This window comes from Pteropus alecto, unplaced genomic scaffold (assembly GCF_000325575.1).
Source record: "Pteropus alecto unplaced genomic scaffold, ASM32557v1 scaffold164, whole genome shotgun sequence".
Lineage (NCBI taxonomy): Eukaryota > Metazoa > Chordata > Mammalia > Chiroptera > Pteropodidae > Pteropus > Pteropus alecto.
Genome location: NW_006439568.1, coordinates 17,963,009 through 17,982,958, shown reverse-complemented (window position 1 = coordinate 17,982,958; position 19,950 = coordinate 17,963,009). Strand labels below are relative to the sequence as shown.

Here is a 19,950-nt window from a genome sequence, read left to right as displayed (position 1 = left end):
AGGGAATTGCATCTTGGCATGATCATCTTTGGCCGAGAGCAAAATGGCAATAAAGAACATGGCTTTTTCAAGGTCCAGTGAGTAGTTGTGATCAAAGTTGAAAACACGTGGAAAAGAGTCACAGAATGGAGCTTGAGAGATGATTTGGGATCAGAATTTTAAAGAGCTTTGTGTGCCAAGTTAAGGAACTTGAACTCATCCATTCATTGCAGATTTTTGAAAAACTAGAGCTTGATTAGTGTGTTTTGAATTTGTTTAATAATTAGATGGCTTTACCAAATTATAATTGAGTAATAGGAGAGGACAAGAAGCTTGTGAGCTGACAATGGGTTTTAGTCAACTTTCATTTTGTTAAATTTAACAATTATTATCTCTCATTCAACCTTAGACTATGTACTACTCTCTTTTATTTATTTTTTATTTTTTATTTTTTAGGTGAGACAACCCTTGGTTGACCTCAAAGATTGCAAGGGCCTTGTCAGCTTACGGTCCCTTATTTTTTTATTTTTACTTCTGCAGCACCTGGTCTTCTTAGATGGTCTCCCATCCAAGTACTAACCAGGCCCAACTCTGCTTAGCTTCTGAGATCAGATGGGATCAGGCTTGTTCAGGGTAGCATGGTCGTAGACTACTCTCTAACTTTTAGATGTCAATTTAATAACACAATTGTAGTTCATGGATAAAACAATCGCTCAATGTTTTCAGTAGTTTAGTATGAATATTTTATTGAGGCGAGACAATGTATGCAAAAATAAGTGAACAGACCAGTTTCAGTATCTTTTTAATTGAAACTGTGCTTAACTCATGAGATTGTCTTTGGTAATAGCTTACCATTCATTCAAACGCATTAGCCTAGTTTTATAACTGAAAATAGGGGAGGATAAATGTTCAGCATCAAGTAGGCAGAGTCATTTTAACTGGGATTGTCAAATCTTGCAGCCTCTTTGATAGACAACTTGGCATTTTATAGCAATTAAACTACCAGTATGCCTTTTGACTCAGCAATTCTACATATCCCATAGAAACTCTTATGTGTGTACTCATTCTAGTATGGTTTATAATAGCAAAAAAATAGAAGTTATCTAAATGTCCACTAATAGGAATGGGTTAAATAAAATTATGGTACAATTCTCAGTGTAATTCATGTTATAAAGAATAATGCAGATGTGTCCATCCTGAAATGAAAATATCTCAAAGACTTATAAAGTAAAAAAAAAAGCATTTCAGTATGACATCTCCCTACTTGCATTTAAAAAGATGAAAGAATGAATCGATACATATATGTTTATTTTTTTTTTCATGAAAAATGTTTGAAAAAATTATTGAGGATGCTCTTCTCTGGGAATTAGGAGTGGGAGTTGGAGCAGGGCATAGGTTTCCTTATTTCCATACCACTATCAGTGCTGTTACTAACAATAATACTGTAGCAGGGGGTAGAAAATAGTCAAGTATATATTGCTATTCTAATTAAGTTTTAAATTGCTCACCTTCTGTTGGGGTTTGGGAAGAAAAGATAGGAGGTGGAAAAAATTGATAAACTATTTCATTATCTATCTAATTCAGATATTACTGTCAAAGAGAATAGCCATGTTGATATTTTTTTCTATTGTCCTTCTTAAACCTAATGTGAGACTATACCAAAAGTGAACACTCAAGTGAAGATTGAGCTCTTTTACTTTAGAGGAGATAGCATAGAGAGAGAGAGAAAAAAAAAATACATTGCCTTTTAGTACTTCTCTATTCTCAGCATAGGTCATGGCTACATTATTAAAATCAGATTAAAAGTGTATGATAGTTTGGTTTTAGATAAAAGATCTATTTAAAATTTAATGTACTATTATAGGCCCTATTATTTAAAAAAAAAAAAAAGTTTATCTTCATGATGTTGTTTTTCTAAGTTCAGAAATTTTGTCCTGATCTTCCTGAAATAGGTCATCATTCACCCATATTCAGTGTTTTACCTTCTCAGTGATTTAAGATGCCTGCTATTTTTCTCCAGATTATTGCATGCATAAATATTTTTAATTGGTTCCAGGCCAAATATGTTGCTCTTTTTTGCACCTTATTAATGATTATGTATTTTTGAAAATCTTCCAAACTATCTCATGTGTTTTTGTGGGAAGCAGCAGCAGCAGCAGTAGCAGAAGCAGAAGATGAACCTGTACATGGTATAGGCTAAAGCTTAGAGTATCAGTGGGGTTTAAGAAGGAGACTCTGAAAAAAACAAAACAAAACATGAAGGTCTTAATTCATAAATGCCACCATAAATTTTCTTTGGCATTTATTACAATGTGGAAAAGAAAATAAACTATGTTGAATTTTTGTCAAATAATTTTGAAGAAGTGGGCATAAAGTTAGGATAGAAACCACATATGGAATTGAGAGAAATTATAACCTGAAAATAAATGAAATATTTGTTTCTTTAATTGGAAGGAAACTAAAGCCTTAGAAAAGGTAACATCTTGCTAAGTTTGTCTTTTAATATTTTCAGCTTTGGTAGCACATATGACCAAAAGGTCAGTTTCATGCAGTTCATGCAGGGATTCTGAGTACCTAGGTGCGGTAGAAGATTTGATTTGTGTTTTTGTATTTTACATTCTCACTTTGACAAGGGGTGCTACTGAGCTACGTAGTCACATGGAGGTAAATCCATCTAATCCGTGGCAGTGAGCAGTGGCTTTGTGTAAAAAGAGAACTCGTTTGGAAAAAGAAGTTTGATTTCGCATCTTGAGATTTTTTTCATCAGGAATTCTATTCCTAAGGATCCAGAGAAGTAAAAGGAAAACAAACCCAAAGTGGGTCTAGCCCCGCTGCTTCCATGTGGCCGATGTCCCAGCTGTCAAGTGTTGAAAAGCCACAAGTGGTTTTCATGATGATAAAGTTAGTGGTTGGTACTAAAAATAGACTTAGATCAAGGGCTGGTCGAAGAAGTTATTGAAGATGATCTGGTTAAAAATACCTCTGCCCAGAAGACTATATAACATTTCTAGGAAGACCTGTTTCTAGGGTGAGAAGTCATGAGAATTATCCATGTTACTAGGACTCATTTTCAGAATTACATGCCATGCTACATGCAATGTATCCAGATCAAATAATATCCTGCTTCTTCTTAGCCACCCTGTGGAACTGGGTGGACTGAATATTCCAGCAAGTAGCTTTTCAAGCTATCTACTTGAAAATGGGCACGTAGGTAAACTTACATATTAACTTCAACACATGAAATGCAGTGGCTGCCTGTGGGATGGTACTTGAGTAGATGTGTGGCAAAAAGCCATGTATCAGCCTCTTTACTTAGAAGGGGATTGATGTATACAATCACTCTTGAGAGAGGGGTATGGCATACTGTTCCAGAACTTTGGAGTCTTATTTATACTAGGGTTCCAGTTCAGCTCTGACACTTCCTTTTTGTGTATCCTTGAGCAAGTTACTTAATCTGTGACTCGGTTTCCTTCATCTGTTAAAAAACGGTTATTAAAGAAACCTCTACAAGGGCTACTGTGAGGATTAAATTGATTAATACATGCAAAGAGCTTAAAATAATACCAGGCATACACTAGTAAAATACTTTTCTTTCTCATTGGCATTTTTCGAGGTAAAAATCCAGGAAAATAATTGTTCTCTTGTAGTGGCAAATGTCTCCAGGTATCTAAAATATGTTTAAAGGACTTTGGTTTGCATATTTTAATTGATGAATATTTAAATAAAGTATTTTATTTTTGTAAATACTGTTCCTAATTGAAGTAAAAAGGTTGATCTTGTCGAATAGTCTAAATAATTGAAGCTTTTTGCTCAGACAACCCTAAAATAATTTTTAAAGTTTTCTTCTTGAGGAAAAAAATATTTCAAGCATCAATGGGAAATGCTTTATAGAATATATTGGTAGTAAAATATAATATGTTCATCACACATATATGGTTATCAACCAGTAAATATTTTTAAAATATGTGAAAACAGTTACAGATCATTTTGTCTAATTTTTTGGTATTAAATAACACAAGATGCCTTGGGTATAATAATTATTACTAGAAAATGTGAGTAATAAGGTTTTTTCTTTTCCCTGAGACAGTTCTGGAGTTAATACACAAAATGTATTTAGAAAGCTCTTGAGTGGAGTATCTGAAAAGGTCATTGAAGAAACCAATTGGTTAAAATGCATTTGGATGACCTGAACACATAGTTGTTGTGTCTCTAAATCCCAGACATACTTTATTAGGACAATCCAGCTGGTTTGCTATTTCTATCTCCTCATTATCAACACGTTATGGTATGGCCTCTTCCCCTTCTCTTCCAATGCCAAGAATTTGGCAGGGACACCATGTTAGCAAGTCAGAGACTGGGGGAGGGTAGGGGGAGAAACCAACGGCTTCACACTCCTACAAGGGTAGGAAAATGTGTTGTCTAAACATTTTGCCCGTGGGTTAAGATTGATAATGGGTGCTTGAAGAATTTGAAGAAATGTTAAAATTTCATAGTTTATTTAACCAAAAACAACTCAACTGAATAGCATATACTATTTTATTATTATGTGAGTGACTCTACTAATGGACTAAGTAGATCCTCTTCTAATATGTCAGCATAAAGAAAACAGACATGGAAATCCATTTTTGGTCATTGTTCACAGTTATATAAAAGTAGTGAAAAGTAGTGAAAAACAATCAGATTAAGGACTCACTTGAGAGTTTCATAGGATTTTAGATTTTGTGAGTTATTTAAACTCTTTGAAATTTATGACTTTCACAGAAATATGGATTTCTAAATTTCTAATTGTTACACAAATGATTATTTCTTCTGCGTATCATTTTGTGTGCTACAAATTCTCTTTTCACAGATACTTTTTTCTATAAAGAATGCTCTTCAAATTGTCCTGTTGACATTTATTGGGATAGCTTCATGAAATAGTCTCTGTACTTTGATAGAGTGTTTTAAAATTCATCTCAAATTGAGATTATTTACTTTTCAAAAACCATAAATTATGCTGTCAGAGCAACTTAAAGCTATTTTCTGTGATATTTCACATTATAATATATTAGGTTTTAATAAAGAAGGGTCACTTTACCTGTACGTGTAGTGATATTTATGATGAAATAAGTAAGTTATAATCTTTTCCCTTCGCATAGGAAGAAACTATGTTAGGCATATGTTTCATTCCTAGATCTATTATTAATATATATTAAAATTCCTTTATCTGGTTCTTAGATATATCCCATATATAACTCAGACACCTTAATGATAGCAAGTATAAAGTTATCAATGTCAGTGGAAACTCAGTAATTTAGAAAACAATGCATAGAGACTTTTTAAAGTAAAATTTTTTTCTATTAGCAAATTAGGATATGATTTAATATTATTATATGATTAGTATCATATACTACTCTATGTGATACTTCTTATTTACTCTTTATTAGCATATTTAAAATACAGTAATGGATTTTCATGTTTTAAAAAAATTAAACTAATAACAAGGTGGGACTTCAGTAATCTGAGAAAGGAATAAAGACACGAGTGAAAGAATATCTATCTCCTAACTTTTTTAGAGAAAAACAGGTGGTTCACTAGTCCAGATTTGGGCCATTAGTATAGAAGTGAAGTAAAAACTCAACTTTTTCCTAAAACCTTGACTCCCCCAAGTTTTCATCACCCCAAGAGAAGTGAAAAAGCTGTCTCCATGAATTTGCTTGCATCTTATTTTACAGTTGTAGTAACACTTATTGAAACATTGAGATTTTCTTGTGGGTAGAAAAAAATGAATGCAAATTAAAAGAGAAACGGTTTATTCACAAATTAAAGAAACGAATTGTTCCCTTCGGTGCCTCCTTAATTGATGAAGAGCAAATAAGTAGGGAAGTAGGGTACAGTTAACGAGACAAGCAGAGAAGGGCAGGCATATCTCACAGGACTGAGGTTAGAACCTCAGGCTTTCTAAGTGTGAGGGATTTGTAAATGAAGCTACTTTGTTACTGTCAGAATTAATATGTGGATAAAAATCTATGTTTTCAAAGCTCTTACAGCATTTTTTTTGTATTCCTTCTTTATTTTTAAAAGTAGTTTTATGTTATTTTTATACTATTAACATTCTACACTTACGACATTTCTGCCCTCTCACTACCAACACCAAACAATAGAACTGCTTCAATTAAGGAACAGAACATCAGCCCCTGGCATCTTATTCTGTTGTTCCATCTTTTTTGCTAGGGAGAATTCATTTGTTTCTTAATTAAGAAAAACACCAATAGCATGAAAAATCTGCTTATGGTACCTGAATGGTAATTAGGCAAAAGGTAAAAAAGAAACATGCACATACATTCCAATAGCAGCCAAAATGAACTTGAGCTGATAAAAATGAACTAAACTACCCTTGCATAAATGGAGGCTGAGAGAAGTGTACAGTCATTATGGCTAAGACAATATGCAAACTATCTTCAAAGAAATCAAATTGCTAGAGTGTTTTCATTTGCATGTATTAACTATTAACATAATGAGGAGAAGTGACATTGGACCCGGATTGTGTGTCTGTTCGGATTGATAACTCTACCGCATCTGCAAACAGACGCCCAAAAAATCATGCTGGTAGTTAGATCGGAGTTGAACTCTGCAGCGTGGGCTTAAATGAAACTAGAGCTTGACAAACCTGCTGAGTTACTGAATGGTTGACATCTCTCTCATTCACATTCTATGTCTGTCTGTCTCTCTTGCTCTCTGTGTTTCTATCCATCGCTCTCTCCCTCTTTCTCTCCCCCTCTTACCTTTATTTATTTAAAAAAACAAAACAAAACAAAACAATAATGATGTTTCAGTATGAACTTAATTTGAGCTTTAAAGGAGCAAAGTTATCATTTGAAACTTCTTGTTTTTCCCTAGTGTGACTTTTCACGGTATAAGAACTGATGCTAATAAAGGAGATCCGAAAGAACCATGGGGCTAACACGATCTATAACAGGATTTGAAAATTTAGATTTTTTTTTTGTTTATTTATTCTCAGCAAATATGTCTACAAATAAAGAAAACTGACATTTATTGATCTCTTATGTGCCATAAAACTGTACAAAGTGTTTTTCTTTAGAAAAATGGGGAATTTTTGAGAAAGCCAAAGGAGACATTGCGGTGAGAGACATAGCTAGCTTTTCAGATAACCTTGAGAACAATCACTGAACCTCTGGGGCTTAATTTCTCACCTGTAAAATGGGGCAATGTGACGACATGGCATTTCTTAATCTGAAAACTTTTGAGGACAATAGCTAATTTCAGTGATTTTAAAAGCCCAAGAGAAATTGGAAGGTCATTGCTCAGAAACTTGCTGAGAGCAACTAAAATGTTTTATATTTCCTTATGAGCCATGGGATTTATCACATAGTAGGAGGACATTTGCTAACCCATGCTGGTGAGAAACTCTGACAACTACGTAAGTCATTGACTAATTTTGAGAAGATAAAGCCAAAATACATTTCTAGATTTTAGAATTTATATATTTAATATTTCCAAAATCAGAATATAGCTTGCTTTAAAGCAATACATCCATTTAATGTTGTAGTAGCTTTTCTTTTTTTGAAAAATTTACCGATGTGTCTTGAAAATAATGAAGACTGCTAATTAAGAAATTTCATATCGCTTATTTTCTAGTTTAGTTTATTCTGTTAACAAATACGTATTATGATCTTTCTCTGAGTCCTCTTGGCACTGTTCTATGTATGGAGGTCAGTTGTGCCCTAGGAAGGTAAGTTCTCTGTTCTCCTCTACTTTACATTCTAGAAGTTGGCAACAGGCAACAAAAATAGTAACACAATGAACGCACAATGTAATTTCAGGCTGGGTTAAGTATTATGAAGAAAATCAAATAAGGTAATGGGACAAGATGACAGTTGGGGTCTTTAGAATTATCTGTTGGACAAACATTTCTTAAACTTGGTGCTGTTGATGAGCTATAAAATGAATATCTTTCTTTCTAAAATTGTTGGGAACCACTCTCAAGGATGAGGGGACAAATATCTCCCAAAGACTAGGGTTTACCCAACTGCCCCACTAAAAGATGTCATTTTCAATGACGTAGAGGCCAGGAAAAATGTCGCGGACCATTAGACTTTATTGAACAAATTGTTTGAGGAGAAATATGTCAGAAATGGAGTTAGGTTCTAGGGATGATGTAGTTACAAAGGCAGACATAGAACATACCCTCAAAGGGCTTTCATTCTAGAAGAGAGACACGATTCTACCTAAAATAATGACAAATGCTCTCAGGAAACTCAGTCCAGTGCCTTATGAGTTTTCAGACATGTTACTTATTTACATGGTATTTATATGAATATTTTCAACAAATGGGGATTGATGTAATCACTTTAATGATTGCATTATTGTGTCAATATTATGGGAGATAGTTTCTAATATAAAATATTGTATGAATATATGTTACATTAATACAGTTGATATTTCCTCATATGTGTGTATGTATGTGTGTGTGTGTGTGTGTAATTTTAGTGGATATTTGTGACTGACTGATTAGGTTAAGTGATAACTCTTGGAAATTCTGTCATTAACCATTATCACTGTTGTGTTGGAGTAGCAGCTGTGAAAATTTTAGGTTTGAAGTCATGTTAATGCCACTTGAATTTCAGTTTAATTCCATTTTGCATAACATGCATCGCTGCTTAATATAAGTTGACACATGTGACCTCAGAACCCTGTAGAGATTGGGCGTGCCTTGGGACCACGAGACATTGGGAACATTCTGAAAAATTACAATTTTGTACTCTATGGAAAAGGATGCATTGAGCTTTTGGGGGGAAGAATTTCTTCGCTGGTCGTTATGTGGGAAAAGTGCAGTGAAACGGCCCAGGCATTTGCCGTCTTTGCTTGGGGAGAACATGGAAAAAACAAAACAAAAATCCACCCCCCACACCCCAGACTGCGGCTGCATAAAGGGTTTTATGCTTCTGAAGATTTTAATAAATGTTTTCTCAAGTGGGAATAGATGAGTTGACAGTACTCTTTGAAGACATCACCACACTTAATGACACCTTATTACTCTGTTTTCATGAATATGGAGATTATGAAGAAATCTGTTTTATATTTAAGTGATAAGTTAACCTTTCTGCCACATATGTTGGTTATAATGTCGGAGTCTTCTTTGAGGAAGTTAAATTGATGATCTGTTCTAAATCATTCATTCAGATTCAGCCGAAGGGGGTTAAGAGCTAAGAGCAGGGGTTGTCATATTCTCTTAGAAATTACCTAGGAATGAGGTAGCACAGTAGAAGCCTGGAAGAATCTGTCTCTGGAAAAAAGCATAAAACTGAGTGCAGCTTGGCGATTTGAAAGAAGAAATGGACTCAGAGCAGGATTTGAGAAATGTTTCAGACATTTACATATTTATTAATAATAGAGCATTAATATTTTCATTTGGACTTGCCTGTTTACCTAAAGGAAATAAGCTGAATCAGAGAGCCCCAGGAAAAATGCTGAAGAACCCCTTAAACAAGAATGTTAATTTTTATAAATACTTAATCTAACAACAACAAAAAAACCCTAAAACAGGCCAAGAAAAGAAAAAAAGAAAAGACTTGCTTTCTCTTTATCAGTTGCAGTTGTGTTGATTCTATTTGAAAGAAAAACAACCAATTTCATAGTTACCGTTAAATGTTTTTCTGGATATGAAAACAGCAGCATGTGGAGTAATGTATCTGGATTTCTTACTAATCTGTGTCCATCTCTGCCCCTCATGCTTAAACTGCTAGGTCTGGTACACAAACCAATAAAAATATATCAGTGATCTGGAGATAGATGCAAGTGCTGAAGGTGGAGAGGGACACAATACATGTCTGAAAATCTTGAGTTATTTTTGTTTAAATGCGTTTAAGTATGTCTCTTAACGGGAAAGAAACACGAATTAACAGGATCAAGTTTCAAAACTCTGTGCAGGCTGGAACGTTGTCCTAAAACTGTTGGTGACGATTACACCCTAAATTTTGGTTAAAAAAAGTCAACTGTATAAGTACAGGACAAGAAAAATGAACTTTATTTTTATATGGTACTAAAATTAAAAGTTGATAAGCATTTCAGTTAATTGTGAGTCTTCGATGGGAGTTGCAGTCCAGTACGATTTTGCAGTGTTAGGCAATTAACGAGAAGTCTTGCTGTGCTTTGTACTGGCCAGTCACATCTTGAGTATTATATTCAGTGTTCATGTCCTCCTTAAAATTCAAGTCTGGAGGATGTTAACAGCCAGGCAATAGCTGAAGAAATTGGGGATGTTTAATAGGAAAGTAAAATTATAGGTTTCATATGAGAGCTATATGCAGATATCTGAGGAACTCATGTAGAAAAAGAATTAGCTTTCTTTGTAGCTCAGAAGAAATCATTTCAAAGGGCACTCTGGGTCTGCATTCCATCCACTGAGGGCAGATCTGGGCTCAGTATCAGTAGAGCAGTTAGAGTTGTTCAAAATGGAATGACCTTCATTGTAATGTAGAGAGCTACCTGTCACTGGAAGAATGCAAGTAACAGTTTCCTGGGTAATCACTCATTAGATTTATTATTCGACAGATCCTTGGAAGGCACGAGGTGATGAGGATTAAGGAGTTAAGGAGTATAACAGGTAGTTTTCTGGGTGATTTCATAATCTAGATGGGCCTTAAAATGTTTTGAGTCTCTCAGTTTAATTCTGGAAGGATTTACAGTAGTCTCCCCTTATCCGAAGTTTCATTTTCCTTAGTTTCAGTTACCTGCAGTCAACCACAGTCCAAAAATATTAACTGGAAAATTCCAGAAATAAACAGTTCATAGTTTTAAGTTGTATGCTGTTCTGAGTAGCATGATGAAATCTCAAGCCATCCCGCTCCATCCCGCTCAGGGTGTGAGTCATTCTTTTGTCCAGAGTATACCGTATAAGCTACCTGTGTGTTAGTCACTTAGTAGCTATTTTGGTTTCAGAACAGTTATCAAGACATTTTGAGAGAGAGAGAGAGAGAGAGAGGAGAGAGAGAGAGAGAGAGAGAATGAAAGAGAGAGAATGAAAGAGAGAGAGAGGAAGGGAGAGACCTCATTCACATAACATTTATTGCAGTATATTTTTATAGTTATTCTATTTCATCGTTAGAGAGAGAGAGAGAGAGAGAGAGAGAGAATATAAGAGAGAGAGAGGAAGGGAGAGACCTCATTCACGTAACATTTATTGCGGTATATTTTTATAGCTATTCTATTTCATCGTTATTGTTAATCTTTACTATGTCTAATTTATAAATTAAATGTTATTGTATATCTGTATGTATAGGAGAAAACTTAGTATATACAGGGTTCAGTACTATCCATGGTATCAGGGATCTCCCCGGGGTCTTGGAACATGTGCCCCGCACATTAGGGAGACTGCTGTGCTTGGTACCTATCAAGTCCTTCTCTTCGTCATTGTTATTGTATCAGTAACAACTAACTCTCCTGAAGCTAAACAAACTGAAGCTTAGGGTCCTCAGTATCCGAGGCCCTTTCGAAAGCCTTGGGAAGGACTCAATGTGTTCAGGTGATTAATATTTTTGTAAAATTTTCAAAATTAAGATAGTTTAACTACAAGTGATTAAGACTTAATTCTCTCCTCTTTGACTTTCCGTCTGCCACACTTCGGAATAGCCACAGGCATTATTGGGAACCTGGTAAGGGGAAGTTGAACTGGAAAAATAATCGTCTTATTTTTAATATTTGCAATTTACTGATATTTCTCTTTTTAAATAAATATTTCCCTTCAGACATACTTTGTATTTGTAATTTTGTATTCTTTTGCAGAGAGACTTGATTGTATAGGCTTCAGATCTTACAGTTCCTAGATCTCTTTTCTTTTTGCCCTTTTTAGATGTGGAATGATTCTAAGTGCCACAGATAGAAAGATGCATAAGCTATTGTCCTTTATATCAAGTTATGCACAATGTAGTGGGGGAATCTGATCGGTTTTATTATGGGTTCAACTATCTACTTTAAGAAGTAATTAATACTGATAAAATGCAGTATTTATACAACTTAACATGCATGAACATTTTTATTGTTATATAAGAAATGATTAATTTAAACAATAGTAGGAAAGTTAGACCAACAGTGACTATGATCCCTCAAATCTAAGAAGATCATATTGTTGTATTACAATCCAATATGTTTATTATTCCCATGGCAACGGTAAAAGGGTTGTGCTATTGTGTACATCTTATTGATTAGGAAACTAATGTATATATGAAGATGTCAAAACATTTTTTATGCTTTAGGGATAAAAACCACTTTGACATCAAATCAAGTGAAGCCAGCTGATAAATTTTGAGACTCTCTATGAAAGAATTTTTTCTTTATCTCAATCAATAATAATAGGTTACCAAACATTATGCTTTCAGACAACCTGGAGCCTTTTCTATATCTTTTACAAACATCTCAGTGCTTTGTAGCTTTTTGCCAAAGTTCAGTTTTATTCTTCTTTCTATGTTTTGGAAAGCAGTCATGTTGAGCATGATTCTGTGCTGACATCTGTAGCTTATTGGGGTTCTTCTTTTCAAAAAAGTTCTTTGATTGAAAAGATAAGACAGTCAGGAGATGTGCCATGACTGTGAATTCCCTTATACTGTAGCCTCATTTCCTTCATCTGGGGAAACTCATGCTTCCTGAAGGGTATGGAAGCTCCTCCAGGTGCTTGGCTAGCTAGCAGGTGATCTTTTCATATCTCTTACAGAGCAGACTGGCTCAAGGGGAAAACAATGCTCTCCAACTTGTACAAACACAACTAGTGTGGAAAAAGTATCAGATCAAATCCTTCTCCCTTCATGTGCCTCCGTTGTTGAGATCGGTATAATAAAGAAATTGGAAATGCAGACGTTCTAACATTATAATCCCAGAAAGAGTTGTATATTTAAGCACATAGACCTGTTCTAATACTCAAATGGGATTTGACGATTCCATCATTTTCTAGAATGTACTGTCATCTTATCTACGTCTATTTAAAAGTCACTTTTATTATGCCTATGTATCATGTTTCTACATATTCTATTTCCTCTGATTTTAGAGTTTAATTTTTTTCAACAAATATTTGCTGAGCAACTACAGTACCTGAAATTGATGACTGTTTGAATGATTCTCTTGAACTTAAAGAAAAGCAGATTAAATACTGTTATGGTATAGGTAAGTAGGTAAGTGGGTAGATTTTGTTCTTGGTGTACTTGCTTTAAATGTTATATATGGAATTATGGAACTTAGTAGGAGGATAATACAATAAACCTTTATTTCTTTTATCAGCATATTCCCTGGGAATTAGTGATATGCAGTTATGATAAATATATGCATATTACGTATTACTTCTGGGGAAGGGAAGAAAACTTTTGAGATGCCTCCTGTGTCCTAGGGACTCTGTTAGGCATTATATATACATTTAATTTAATTTGTTTATTTGTCTCCATTGTTCTATTTGATGTAGGACAGGTACAATTAATCCCATTTTGGAGATATTGTTCTGGGTGACACTAAAATTAACAGAGCCAATATTTGGACCAAGTTTGGGGAGCTCTTTTCATAGCCCCATTTTATCAGTGGAATGGATTATGCTGTGTATGGAATGGAGGGGTCTGATAATGAATACAACACAATGAAACTTCTGGAGGTGATGGATATGAATATTACTTTGATTGTGGTAATAGTTTCTACAGTTTCATGCATATTTCCAAATTATTCAAATTGTATACATTAACTACGTGCAGTTTTTTTAAATATATCAGTTATACCTCAGTAAAGCTGTTTAAAAATATGTACACAGACATGACAGGAAACATTTTACTATAAAATCAGGAAAAAAATAAAAAGTTAAACTTGTTTTAAAAAAAGCTGTAATCATGTAGGTGGAAGTGACAACTAATAGGTCTGGCACATAAACTCTTAGTAAATGTCAGTTTTGAACCGTGGTTCCTATCATCACGTGGCTTATAGCCTGAGGAAAGCAGATTCAACTCTGCGTGTAATACAGAATGAAACATAGTACAGAATGGGAAGAGTGCCATACAGGTTTACGTAAAGAGCTGTGGGGATTAAATCTGGGGCCTTTTGTTCACTTATTTGAGAAATTATGTTATTGGAAGTTTTAGACAATTTTAGATAATATAAAATCCCCTGGAAACCCTTAGGCCTCAGTTAGAAAAACTTATTGAAAGCCCGTTTACATCCTTTTGAGAAAGTATCCAATCTAAATGTGATTATCCTTTTAACATTAAAAATCCAAGTTATTAACGGTAAATCAAAAGACTATATGGAATATAAAACTTCGTCATCGATATCAATAAAAACCTCATTTTCTCAGAACTTATGAGATTTAGCTTAGAGTTGATATAGTCTTATTTTAATATATTATTTTATCACATAAAGTTAATAAGACATCCATAAACCTTACTATGAAAAATAAATGCGTACACAATGTGAGATGTGTGAAAACTCAGGCGAGGCATCAGTTCAGAGTATTGTTTCTCCTGTTTCCAAAAGATTATATTTCGAATATGATGAGTAAAGGTTCTAATATGTAGTAGTATGTAACAGGTACTGGGGAGGTTCAACGGCATACCAAACCAGCAGTGATACAAACAACCCCAAAGGTAGCATGTGACACACCTTACTTCATTTAGAGACGTAGCATATGTCAGAGTGCTTTGCCTTATTGTGCAGTTAGTTTCAGCAATTTCCATTCCATTGTGTTCTCTCACAGTTTCTGTTTTATCCCCCTTCCGGCTTATTCAAGTGTTTAAATTTCAAATTAGTAGCTTGTCTTTATCATTCATTTTGGGATTGGGAAAACATATTACAGCCGTTGGACATGTTTACTATATTAAAAAAATAATAACAAAGAAAACAAAGGTGATAAAGAAAAAAGAACATACTAAAGCTTATGTTTAAGTCACAGGCTAGTCTGATAAACTACCTCAATGCAGTATTATTGAACTACTTTTCTAAATTACTCTTATTCAGTGCTCTTAACATCAAGAAGACATTTGTGTGTGTGCGTGTGTGTGTGTGTGTGTTTTGTGTGTGTATATTTAAATGTTATATTTAAATATTTAAAATTTTGAGACAGGGTCAATGGATAGAAGTAAGTCCTAGCAGTTCTTTCTTTCTTTATACATTTTGTTAGGTTTTTTGAAACTCTTACAGGTCACTTCATAGTCTGTGTGGATTGACGAATAATCATGTAGTAAGGGCCAAAAAAACAGTGACAACAAAATGTAGTATCATTTATATTTATATAACGCCGAATATGCTATGCTTTACATTTTATATATTCTTTTTTTAATGAAGTCATTTGAATAAGAAGCCAAGATTTATAATCTACCATCTCATGATTTGAATTGCTTTTCTAGGAATTAAGGGGAAGAGTTCTGTATTATCTCCATAGTGTCTCATCAAGTGACACACATCAGATTTTCATCATGGCTAGCTGCGGTCAAAATGCTGATGTGTTTCTCTATGGCTTTTTCTGTATAAGCAAAGTGAAATGAAAAATCGAGGCTATTGCTTATATTATTCAGTTTTCCAAATACTTCATTGTTTTCTGTAGAGGAAATGTTTCTTATTCCAGTAAAGAAAAAAAATATTAATGATTGATGTGTGCTTTGACCACGTGAAACTCAGGGGATGGAATTTGCCATTGATGTTTTTTGCATTTTAACTCCTGTTCATTACTTTTTTGCGTGATGGGGGCAGTGCACAAAAGTAAACCAATAAAGGTGCTGATAGATGATCCACATATTCGATAATCCATTAAAGAACAGGAAGTCAGCATTCCCCTTTCTAATTATGTAAAAAGGTGACTGGGATTTTGAATTTCATGTATAAGTTTGAAAACTGGAATTGCTTGATTTTATTTGCAAATTATGAGGAAGAACAGCACACACTCTACTTGATCCAGTGTAGTGAATTCGCATATGATCAGCATAGATAAAGGAATGTTTCCTTTCTTACCTAAAAAGCAGCTTCAAAAGGTTTGTAAATATTTGTTTCTCAGGAATCCATTTATCTTCTTCCTCTGTTCCAAAATAACTGTGATGGGGTTACAGAAAAAGATGATAAATGAGTCCAAGGAGCCTGGGTTGAAACTGTCCCACTGTATAAGGCAGTACTATTATTTAGTAGACATGCGAAGTCTTTGAATGCATTACTATTAACTGATTAGGTACTGGATTTTTTTTAATGCCAGAAATTTGAAATGAGAATCAGTGAGTCATGGAGCTATTCTGGTTTTTATTTCTCTGTAGTTAGATTCATACGAAATTTCAATATAACAAGAAAGAAAAATAGCTGGACGACATTCTTTTTCAAAGGAATGGCCTGGACTTCAGCTGCTCGATCCCCATTCGGTAACGTGGTGTCTAATTGAATACAAACCTCGTAACAAAGACAGTGACAACAAAACCCATCCGCTCTTAGTTCTCCTTGTACACAGTGCAAGGTACAAACTGAAATGAATCGTGGGGTATTTTGATTAATTGAACTTAACTGACTGTTATCCAGAAACTGTTTTATTACAACCTTTACTGAAATTTTCAGTGAAGAGTTCACATTCACTTTAAAGTGAATGTAACAAAACATATAACTTAAGACCTTTTAGAAACTCTGCATCATCATTATAAATGGGAAAGGTCATTACCTATGTTGTGTAAATCCAGAGGGGATGAAATAGAAATATAGAAGTCTATATTTGATGTATACTGACCCTAATATTTTATAAAAACAATATAAACAAAAGATATGCCCAACTACCCTAATACTTTTGTTCTAGTTTTCTGTAGTTTTACATTTATATTGTAATCCTAGTATAGATATAATTTTATCGTGCTTATAAGAAGAAATATTTCTCATATTTCTACATGGTCTTATTGATTTTCATTTTGCATTTCTGCTCTAGAGTCAGCTGATTTGCTATAATTTATCTAATTCTATTTTAAGGTATTTGGCTTGTATCCAATTTATATAACTAACACTGAAATGACTAAATTAGTGCATATCGTCATTTACTTCTTTAAAGTTTTTCTCAAAGGATAAATTTCAAGCAGTAAGATTAGTGGATTAACGGATGAATACTTTTTAAGAGGTTAGGATGCAGAAGGAAAGGATAAAGAAAAAAATGTTTCGATAGCTTTGGCATTAGACTTCTAGAGTTTTCACATCCTTAAAAGTCCCAGAATTTATTGATTCTGAAATATCAACATAAGTTTTGGGGCAGGAAGCGATATGATCAAACAACAGTTTGTACAGAGGCGGAAGGCAGGCAGCCCATCGAGGCGTCTGTTAAAGCAGTTCAGGTGTGCGGTGTGTTTGAAAAAGGGGTGAAACATGGCAACCTGCTCCCATCCAGCATTCATCTCGAGTGCTGTAGGATGAAGAGGAGACAGCAGATTTCACTCTAAAGTTTACAAAATACCCAAGTAGTAAAAACATTCAGAGAAGACAGAATTTGATAAATAAAGGGATAGAGTATTGTAAATTTTAGACAGGAAAGCTTTACATTGACTGAACCTTCGGCTGAAAGTTGAAGAAAATGGAAGTTATTGGAAGGAAGAAGGGAAAGATGGCTTTCTCAAGGTAGTAGGAGAGCCAGGAAAAACTTAGACAAATTCTAATTTCTTTTGGGTACTGAATAAGTTCTTACCTTAAAGAATAAGTTCTTACCTTATTGGATATTTTAGCATATTAGCACACTGTTTATTTATTTATTCATTCATTATTTATTTGTTGTTGACTTTTGAGGATACAAAGTCGAATCATTTCCCCTGATATAAAAACCACTATGTTTTCTTTCATTGGGATCTGGGCTGCTGTGAAATTGTTCTGTCTGTACATATTTAATGATTAAATTTGATTTATGGATAATATTGCTGATAACATTGCTACATAATGAAATCTGGAATATTTAATAAGAGATATTTCTTTATTCTCTAAACCAACTATTTGTCTTTTTAAAAATATATGCTATTCAAAATTATTACTGTGAAAAAGTTGGGGTACTATTTTCCCTTTCGGATAAAATGGTTCAATTTTATAAAAAAGCAAAACTTACAGTATTTAATTAATGGAGAAATTATTTAGCCAAAATAATTGCCATTTCCTCAGGATCCAGCAGCTTCAGCATCCCTTTAGGAGGTTGTTAGAAATGCAAATGCTTGAATTCTATTCCAGGCATACTGATCTGAATCTTGAGCGGTTAGGGCTCAGGTATTTGTGTTTTAACAAGCCTTTCAGGTGGTTCTTCTGCACACTGAAGTGAGGAAGCTGGTAATTTGGAGTGACTTTTTAAACTAAACAATTATGGCCAACTGGCGCCTAGTCTCCTAACTTTATACATCTCAAGTTTGAGATCAGGTGTCCTGTACATGATGGACACTGTTGTGCTAATTTTGTGCATTGCTGGATGGTTTAAATATTTCTTCATAAGGTGACATTTTAATTTTATGCCCATAGAAGAAGCTTAGCTGAACAACTTTTAAATATCTAAAATATATTTGCTTCTATTTAATGGAGAAAATAAAAGGGAATAAACATTGCTAAGAGAGTCACTTAACATGGGGTTGGGAAGTCACCAAGGAGGTGGGGACTATGCAAGTCTCTGGTTTGAGCTCTAGGAACTGTTAAGTTGCTGACCTGTTGCTAACCTGAGCTCAAGGCCAAACAACAAACCACCTGGATCAGGGGTTGATACATGGACATATATAGACTTTGCTTTCTCCTCATCATGGTGACTGGAACATGTGCGTTCTTCACTTGAAAGGAACCAGTCCATTTCAACAACCAGCATCCTCTATTTACGTGATGGACCTAACCCATCCTGACTGATGTAGCCAACATCATTTACATGAAGGTCATTAATAAGAAAAGCTATATGGTTTTGCCCTTAATGAAACCTGCCTTTCTTTGTTCTCCTCTGAGCACAGGTTAGGTTGCTACCTGAGTCTCTGCCCTGGATTGCAGTCCCTGCTTTGCTCAGAATGAATGCTTTTATTTTTTATTACAGCATAAACCTTTTTTTTCTTTTTTTGTGGTTAACATTTCTTTCACTGTATACTTTAAAATGTGTTTTTTCTACTTTGTAACAATATCAATTATAATTTATATAATTACTAGAACGTATTTTTAAACCTCCTTCAGTGAACTTCTTTAAAGATAATTATTGGCAACACATGAGCCCATATCATTTCAGCACTAAGGATGAGCATGACTTTCAAACAAGTCCAGGCAGTACTCCTCTTTCTATATTTTGTTTTTCAGTTCCCTTGATGTGACTTTAAAAAACATCCAGAGTTCCCATTTCACCATCTTTCTTTTCCTTTTCGTTTTCTGGATACGCTGATATGATTGAGCAGATGAGAATAAGAGTCAGGATTTTGTCTTCTAGTTACCTTATCATAGTCTCCACAAACCTTGCCAATAAAAAGCAGAGTCCAAATTGTGGTTAAGATTTATTCCTGTACTAAATCTTATAGATTGCTTTTTTGCATATTAAAAAAAAACTTTAAATATTAATATTTAAACCTTTATGCCTGCCTACCTACCTACCTTCCTACCTACCTACCTACCAACCTACCTATCTTCCTACCTACCTACCTACCAAATTATATCAATCAGTTACAGTTAGGGCAACTCATACAGATTATTTCACTCTGGAGAACAACATTAATGTATCATTATGTAAAAATAGGATAAATGTATTGCATAGAGTTTGAGCTAAATAAACAGCTTGGGAGCATAATTTACTTACCTAAGGAAATAAAGTAGGTATTCGTTGGGTTTTTGTTTTGAGTCACGTTACTATCTAAACAAACATGTAAATATTCAAACTTTATGGTTAATAATCTTTTACCTCTAAACTTTGGCCTTTCTCAAGATGTTTTCTTGGACTATCAAAATTCTTCTTCCCAGAAGCTTTTCCTAATTCATCTGAAGGAACTCCTTTCTATACTACAAGGACAT

The 19,950-nt window shown here is 34.2% G+C and overlaps 1 protein-coding gene and 1 pseudogene across 1 annotated transcript in view; one reads left to right on the top strand and one right to left on the bottom strand.

The window, feature by feature from the left end:
* Positions 1–19,950, top strand: part of ZFPM2 (zinc finger protein, FOG family member 2) — a 420,267-nt gene that overhangs the window by 13,349 nt on the left and 386,968 nt on the right. The gene's annotated exons all lie outside the window — the stretch shown is intronic.
* LOC112483593 lies at positions 511–629 on the bottom strand (annotated as a pseudogene).